Raw genomic sequence first — 9,401 nt, forward strand, 5'->3', positions numbered from 1 at the left:
CTTCTCCAACACCACAGTTCAAAAGCATTGACACTCAGCTTTCTTTATTTCTTTATAGTCCAACTCTCAAATCCATACATGTCTATTGGAAAAACCAAAGCTTTGACTAGACAGACCTTTGTTGGCAAAGTAATGTCTCTGCTTTTTAATAAACTGTCTGGGTTGGTCATAACTTTTCTTCCAAAGGGCAAGTGTCTTTTAATTTCATGGCTGCAGTCACCATCTGCAGTGATTTTGGAGCCCAAGAAAATAAAATATCTTACTGTTTCCTTTGTTTCCCCACGTATTTGCCATGAACTAATGGGACCAGATGCCATTCTCTTAGCTTTCTGAATGTTGAGTTTTCAGCCAACTTTTTCACTCTCTTCTTTCAGTTTCATCAAGAGGCTCTTTAGTTCTTCTTTGCTTTCTGCAATAAGGTGGTGTCATCTGCATATCTGAGGTTATTAATATTTCTCCTAGCAATCTTGATTCCAGCTTGTGCTTCATTCAGTCCAGCATGTCTCATGATGTACTCTGCAAATAAGCTAAATAAGCAGGGTGACAATATATGGCCTTGACGTACTCCTTTCCCCGATTTGGAACCAGCCTGTTGTTCTATGTCCAGTTCTAACTGTTGCTTCTTGACCTGCATACAGATTTGTCAAGAGGCCAGTCAGGTGGTCTGGTGAATTCCCATCTCTTGAAGAATTTTCCACAGTCTGCTGTGATCCACACAGTCAAAGGCTTTGGCATAGTCAATAAAGCAGAAGTAGATGTCATTCCTGGAACTCTTTTGCTTTTTTGAAGATCCAATGGATGTTGGCAATTTGATCTCTGGTTCCTTTGCCTTTTCTAAATCCAGAGTGAACATCTGGAAGTTCACGATTCATGTACTGTAGAAGCCTGTCTTGGAGAATTTTGAGCATTACTTTACTAGCATGTGAGATGAGTGCAATTGTGTGGTAGTTTGAACATTTTACCTTTCTTTAGGATTGGAATGAAGACTGACTTTTCCAGTTCTATGGCCACTGCTGAGTTTTTCAAATTTGATGGCGTGTTGAGTGAAGCACTTTCACAGCATCATCTTTTAGGATTTGAAATAGCTCAACTGGAATTCTATCACCTCCAATAGCTTTGTTCTTAGTAATGCTTCCTAAGGCCCACTTGACTTCACATTCCAGCATGTCTGGTTCTAGATGAGTGATCACACCATCGTGATTATCCGGGTCATGAAGATCTTTTTGTACAGTTTTTCTGTGTATTCTTGCCACCTCTTCTTAATATCTTCTGCTTCTGTTAGGTCCATACCATATTTGTCCTTTATTGTGCCCATCTTTGCATGTAAAGTTCCCTTGGTATCTCTAATTTTCTTGAAGAGATCTCTAGTCTTTCCCATTCTATTGTTTTCCTCTATTTCTTTGCATTCATCAGTGAGGAAGGCTTTCTTATCTCTTCTTGCTATTCTTTGAACCCTGCATTCAAATGGGAATATCTTTCCCTTTCTCCTTTGCCTTTCACTTCTCTTTTTTTTCATAGCTATTTGAAAGGCCTCCTCAGACAACCATTTTGCCTTTCTGCATTTCTATTTCTTGGGGATGGTCTTGATCACTGCCTCCTATACAATGTCATGAACCTCCACCCATAGTCCTTCAGACACTTTGTCTATCAGATCTAATCCTTTGAATCTATTTGTCACTTCCACTCTATGATACTAAGGGATTTGATTTATGTCATACCTGATTGATCTGGTGGTTTTCCCTACTTTTTTCAATTTAAGTCTGAATTTGGCAGTAAGGAGTTCATGATCTGAGCCACAGTCAGCTCCCAGTCTTGTTTTTGCTGACTGTTTAGAGCTTCTCCATCTTTGGCTGCAAAGAATATAATCAATCTGTTTTTGATATTGACCATCTGGTAATGTCCATGTGTAGAGTCTTCTCTTGTGTTGTTGGAAGAGGGTGTTTGCTATAACCAGTGCATTCTTTTGGCAAAGCTCTATTAGCCTTTGCTCTGCTTCATTCTGTACTCCAAGGCCAAAGTTGCCTGTTACTCCAGGTATTTCTTTACTTCCTACTTTTGCATTCCAGTCCCTTATAATGAAAAGGACATCTTTTGGGGGTGTTAGTTCTAGAAGATCTTGCAGGTTTTCATAGAACCATTCAACTTCAGCTTCTTCAGCATTATTGGTTGGGGCATAGACTTGGATTACTCTGATATTGAATGGTTTGCCTTTCAATATCAGAGATCATTCTGGTTTTTCAAGAACAGAGATCATTCTGGGTTTTTTTTGAGATTGCACCCAAGTACTACATTTTGGAGTCTTTTGTTGACTATGAGGGCTACTCCATTTTTTCTAAGTGATTCTTGCCCACAGTAGTAGATCTAATGGTCATCTGAGTTAAATTTGCCCATTCCAGTCCATTTTAGTTTGCTGATTCTAAAATGTTGATGTTTACTCTTGCCATCTCCTGTTTGCCCACTTCCGATTTGCCTTGATTCATGGACCTAACATTCCAGGTTCCTATGCAATATTGCTCTTTACAGCATCAGACTTTACTTCCATCACCAGTCACATCCATAACTGGGTGTTGTTTTTGCTTTGGCTCCATCCCTTCATTCTTTCTGGAGTTATTTCTCCTCTGATCTCCATTAGCATATTGGGCACCTACCAACCTAGGGCGTCATCTTTCAGTGTCCTATGATTTTGCCTTTTCATACTGTTCATGGGGTTCTTAAGGCAAGAATACTGAAGTGGTTTGCCATTCCCTTCTCCAGTGGACCACATTTTGTCAGAACTCCCCACTGTGACCTGTCTGTCTTGGGTGTCCCTACACGGCATGGCTCATAGTTTCATTGAGTTAGACAAGGTTATGGTCCATGTGATCAGATTGGTTAGTTTTCTGTGATTGAGGTTTTCAGTCTGTCTGCCCTCTGACGGATAAGAGGCTTATGGAAACTTCTGATGAGAGAGATTGACTGAGGGGGAAACTGGGTCTTGTTTTGATGGGCAGGGGCATGCTCAGTAAATCTTTAATCCAATTTTCTGTTGAAGGGCAGGGCTATGTTCCCTCCCTCTTATTTGACCTGAGGCCAAACTATGGTGGAGGTAACGCAGATAATGGCGACCTCCTTCAAAAGGCCCCATGCACACACTACCACGCTCAGTGCCCCCAACCCCTCAGCAGGACACCGCCAACCCACACCTCTGCCGGAGACTCTTGGACACTCACAGGCAAGTCTGGGCCAGTCTCTTGTGGGGTCACTGCTTCTTCCTCTGGGTCCTGGTGCTCACAAGGTTCTGTCTGTGCCCTCCCAGAGTCTGTTTCCCCAGTCCTGTGTACGTTCTGGAGGCTCTATGGTGGGTTAATGGTGACCTCCTCCAAGACGGCTTCTGCCATGCTCAGGTCGACTGCACCCAGGGACCCTGCCCCTGCGGCAGGCCACTGCTGACCCGGACCTCCTCAGGAGACACCCAAACACAGTTCTGTCTCAGGTTCTATAACGTTATTAAGTGGCCAAATTTTGATATTGTTTTGTCCTGGGGAATAGGTAAGACCAAGGAAAGAAGACTGGGAAACAGCCAGTCGATGGAGGAGTCAGAACACACACATTTATTGATTATATTTGCCATCTCATATGCACATGGTTCACGATACCCCCAAACAAGTATACAATAGTAACATCAAAAATCATTGATCACAGATCACCATAGCAAATATAATAATGATGATAAAGTTTGAAATGTTGCAAAGATTACCAAAACTTGCCACAAACGCATGAAGTGCACAAATACGTTTGGAAAAGCAGCACTGGCAGTCTTGCTTGACAGGGTTGCCACAAACATTCAATTTGCTAAAAAAAAGAAAAGAAAAGCACAATAGAACAAACCACAGTGAAACAAGGTGTGCCTGTGCTATGCATTGGATGCTAAGAAGGATAAAAAGGTGAAAAATATAAAACTTCTTCCTCAAGGAACTCAGGCTTTGTTTGGGAGTAAAACTATAAATCTTTGGAAACTTCAACCAAGAAATAAGATTAAAAACTTTTTTCCTTTCAGTTTATTGAGATACAGCTGACCTACAGCTCTGTGTAATTTTAAGGTGAATAGCATAATGACTTACATATGCCGTGAAATGATTATCAAGGTCAGTTTAGTGAACGTCCATTATTTCATATAAACATAAAATTAATAGAAAAAAATTCTTTTCCTGTGATAAGAACTCTTAGGATTTATTCTCTTAACAGCTTCATGCATAACACACAGCAGTGTTAAATTAATCATGGTGTACATTACATCCCTTACTTACATATCTTACAACTGAAAATTTGTACCTTTTGACTACCTTCATCCAGTTCCCCCACCCCCGCCTCTGGTAACCACAAATCTGATTTCTTTTTCTATGAGTTTGTTTGTCTGTTTTTGAAGTATAATTGACCTGCAACACTATGTTAGTTCCTGTTACACAACATAGTGATTTGATATTTCTATACATTTCAAAATGATCACCAAGATAAGTCTAATTACCATCTGTCATTATAAAAAGGTATTACATAATTATTGACTATATTCCCCACACTGTACATTTTATACCTGTGACTCATTTATTTTGTAACTGAGAGTTTGTACCTCTTAATCTCCCTCCCTTATTCCCCCCTCACCCCTCCTGCTGGCAACTACCTACTTGTTCTTTGTATCTATGACTCTGTCCCTTTTTTGTTATGTTTGCTCATTTATTTCATTTGTTTTAGATTCCACATATAAGTGAAATCATATAGTATTTGTTTTTCTCTGTCTGATTATTTCATTTAGCATAATATCCTCTAGGTCCATCCATGTTGCTGCAAATTTCAAGATTGCATTCCTTTTTCAAGGCTGAGTAATACTCCATTATATATATATGTGCCACATCTTCTTTGTCCGTTCATCTGTTGATGGGCACTTAGCCATGTCTTGTGAATAACACTGCTATGAACATTGGGCTGCATGTATCTTTTCTAATAGTATTTTTGTTTCTTTGGCTAAACACACAAAAGTGAGATTTCTGGGTCAAGGGTAGCTCTGTTTCTAATTTTTGAAGGAATCTCCATACTGTTTTCCATAGCGACTGCAGCAATTTGTATTACCATCAGTGGTATGTAAGTGTTCCCTTTTCTCCACCTACCCACCAACACTTGTTACTTGCCTTATTGATAATAGTCCTTCTAACAGGTAGGAGGTGATGTCTCATTGTGGTTTTAATTTGCGTTTCCCTGATAATTAGTGATGTTGAGCATCTTTTTATGTCCCTGTCGGCCATCTGTATGTCCTCTTTGGAAACAAGGTCTATTCTCATTTTCTGCCCATTTTTTAATTGGGTTGTTTGAATTTTGTTTTTTTGTTTGTGTTTTTGGCTACACTGTGCAGCATACAGACTCTTAGTTCCCCATCCAGGCATTGAACCCATGTACCCTGAAGTGGAAGCATGGAGTGTAAGCCGCTGGACCACCAGGGAAGTCCGTAGTTGTTTGTTTTATTGATGCTGAGTTGCATGAGTTCTTTGTATATTTTGGATGTTAATTCTATATTGGCCAGCAACTTTACAGAATTCACTGATGAATTCTAGTAGGTTTTTGGTGTCATCTTTAGGGTTTTCTGTATTTAGTATTATGTCACCTGCAAAAAGAGACAATTTTACTTCTTCTCTTTCACTTGGATTCCTTTTATTTTTTTTCCATGCCTGATTGCTGTGACTAGGAGTTCCAATAGTATGTTGAATAAAAGTGGTGAGAGTGGGCATCCTTGTCTTGCTCCTGACCTTAGAGGAAATGCTTTGAGTTTTTCACCTTTGAGTATGCTAGCTGTGGGCTTGTCATATACAGCTTTTATTATATTGAGGCATGTTCCCTCTTTACCCACTTTGTTGAGAGTTTTTTTTTTTTTTTAATTGTAAGTGGATATTGAAGGGAATAAAATATAAATAACAAAGATGGCAAAGTGAAATCTAACAATGATAAAAACAGAATTAATTACCAGGTACTTTACCTCTGCTCATTATAGCTCCTCACACTTGGAGTCCCAGCTGCTCTCCTAGAGCCTCACCCTTGCCTCTATCTGCATCCTCAGACCAGTCCAACATGAGAAGCTGGTTTGTGAGCAGCCTGAGGCCCTGCCTCTCCCTCTATCATGTACCCATCCTATCCCCAGACCCTAGGAAGTAGGTACCTTTCTGCCCGTTTTACAGATGACAAAACTAAGGCCCATGGTGATTAAATAACTTCTCAAAACCCCAAATTCTATAAGTAACAGAACCCGGATCCCATCCCAGCTCTGTTAGACAGTCTGAGCTTCACCCACACACTTGGGCTACCCACACTGGGGGGCATTTGGTGGGAATTACACTAGGGTGTAAGGCAGCATTTCTGCCTTAGGGGACTGAAATCCATTTGAAGGGAAGAGTATTTGCTCACCTGGAACAGTTGGTATCATGCAAGTGCAAATATGTGTGTTGAGTGCAAACAACAGAAACCCAACTCTGGCTGCCAGGGAGCTCAAAATCGGCAGATAGGTGGGAGAAAAAACTCAGGAAATGGCCAGGAGCCAAAGGAGGCTGGAAGCCAAAAGCATAGCCAGTCATACCCCAGGTCCCCTGGGCAAGGTCCACCGCATGGTGGCTGGTCTCTAGGACTGCTGCTGTCCCCACTAGACGTGGCCATGGGGACGGTGTCAAACTCTCCCTCTGAACAACGTCACCACTTAAGATTCTGAGCCCTGGAGAGCAGTGTCTTTTTGGCCAAGCCTGGTCAACATGCCAAGGAATTTGGTGAGGGTACATCTGCCCTCTTCAGCTTTCAGGGTGGGGTGGCTTATATCCTGCCAGCATCACATAAAGGTGCCTTCCTTTTAAACAGGATGGGCAGGGGCAAATGTGCTGGACAGTATTCTCCCCACCGCAATAACAGTACCCCCTGCAGCAAGACGAAGCTAAAAAGAGTAGTCTGGACACTGTGGGGTCTAGTTGTCCAAAGGAAGAGCCCAGATGAGCACTGAAAGAACTCAAGAGGTCTTCACAGAAGAGGCATGTCTTGACATCAGCTTCACAGAGAGGATGTGGCCCTTGCTCTGGCCCCGATGCTCGGCCTACCCTGGAGAGTCGTCTTTTAGGTGACTGTGCTGCCATGCCGTTTCACAAGTCTGCCAGCCCCTGGCACTGAGCTGAGAGCCAGGCCTGCCCAACTTCTAGCTCTCCCAACCATCTTGCTGGCCATCTTCACTGGCTCCATTTCACAGATGAGGAAACTGAAGCTTAGAAATATCACACCTGTGGGTGGAGGAGACTGATGTGGGAACTCAGGCCTGTTTGACCAGGACCCACCACATCCTTTGCCAGGAGCCTGATGCCTCCCAGCATGCTGAGAAGTAGCAGGAATACTACACTTCACTCCTTCCTGCTCAATGCTTTGCTCAGGAAGTTTTGTATCCTTCACGCCAACGCTATGAGAGTGAGGGCCATGTGATCACCCCTTTATGTGGCCGAGGAATTTCTAAGGTCAAGGTCAACCAGCTTTCGAGGCCTGGTGCCGGCTTTCCGGCCTCATCCAGCCTGAAAGCTCCCTTCCTCCCCGGGACACTGCTGCTGGAGGCTGTGGGGTAGAGTGTCTTGGGGAACAGATCCCATTAAGATGTGTCCATCCTCAGAGAGTAAGCCCACACCGAGCCCGTCCCCGGAACCCAGCGGTCAAAAGTGCCGAGGGAACGTGTCTAGGGGAACAATGCGTATTGATGACTCTGGCAGCGGCAGCTGGCAGGCTCTGGAGGCGGTTTCGTCTGGGGTTTGGGGTGGGTTTTACTTGGATGCCAAAGCCCAGTTACTCATCATTCTTGCTCTACCTGGGCCCCTGGGCTGCCCGAGATCCAGCGGGAACAGCTCCACAGCCCAGATCAGCTGTCCCCCTGGCCCCTCTCCTCCTGGGAGTGATTGATGTCAAGGCACTGACTGGGCCTGGACTGGCCTGACACCCCTCCAAAGACTGGAACAGAGGCCTGGACACTGGGTTCAGACCTCCCAGCCCTGGAGGCAGCTGGCATCCTTCTTTATACAGGGCACACACACCTGAGAACTTTTTAGAGAAGACTGCATTCTTGCTTCATTACTGGCCACCTACCTGTCACTCCAAAAACTCTCTCTGTATATTACACAGACCTTACACGCACACCCGGAGCCAGGTCACCTTCTGCCTGGGTGTCAAGAGATCTCATGCCAGTCCTGGTTCAGCCACTAGCGCATGGCCTTTCACGTCCCCTCTTATGTCTCCAACTGTATGAGACTGGACACGTCGGCCTCTTGGTCTGCACGGCTTCAGACCTTCTGGATCTCACCTGCCTCCTGCTCCAGCCACCTGGGTACCTGCGGGGGCCAGCTCTGAGTTCTCATCCACTATAGGAAATGGTGGGATGCAGGGATCTAAGGATAAGTCCCCCACCTCCCTCCCGGAGGAGGAGTATGTGCCACTTGAAGCCAGGACCCAGGGGTCTGTCATCAATCCCATGCAAGCGTCTGTTCTTCATCCCAGACCGTGCTCTCCCCTCTCCATCGCTCCATCTCCCAAGGGTCATACTGTTACCAAAAGGTATGTGGGGGGGAGGGGGAGGTCCAGCCACTTGCCACTCAAAAGCCAGTAAACAGGCCAGACTGGTGGAAACTTCGCTTTATTTCAGATGCTGGCAACTGGAGGGGGGAGGGTGGCAGACATCTGTCCAAAGGCCAATCCCCACCCCCCAACAAGCAGGGGGTGACAGCTCTTATAGATGGGGCGGGGGTGGGGTGTTACATGCAAAAGCAGCACAGTCATCTCTGACAGTCATCTGCAAACTGATCATCAGTGGTCTGACCAGCATCATCTTGATTGTTTCAGGTACAGTTAATCGTCAGTTCCAGGGTCCATTTTTTCCCATTTCTTTGTGGTCCGTTCTCAGAACTTTGGCAGCTCAAGTCCTGGGTACTGTCTGGTCCTCATGTAGCTAACTTCTCCACCTGGGGTTTCAGTATCTATAAGACAGTTCACAGGATATGGCTCAGAATATTATCTATAGCCCTTGAGAAAGAACTAAACGTCCTTGACTACGCTTAATGACTACATTATTATTATTTAGTCTCCTTTGACTGTTTTCCTTTGTTTCAGCATTTCTCACTTCTCTGATTAAACTTATTCTTTGATTAAAGTTTTTCATAGGCAAAAGACAGGCAGAGGCCATAGTGGGGTGGCAAGAACCATATGGTCCTGCTCCATTTCAGTACTTACCCCAGAAGACTTCACACAGAGGCCGGAAGCCTCGGACTCTGCTTGGGCAAACTCTGGTCGAGACAGGGTTTGAGAATCTCTCTGGTCTCTGTTTGGTCACATGGGAAGGATGTTCTCTTAAGAAAAAATGCTGAGGCCTGGGT

The sequence above is a fragment of the Dama dama genome, chromosome 33 (assembly GCF_033118175.1).
Source record: "Dama dama isolate Ldn47 chromosome 33, ASM3311817v1, whole genome shotgun sequence".
Classification (NCBI taxonomy): Eukaryota; Metazoa; Chordata; class Mammalia; order Artiodactyla; family Cervidae; genus Dama; species Dama dama.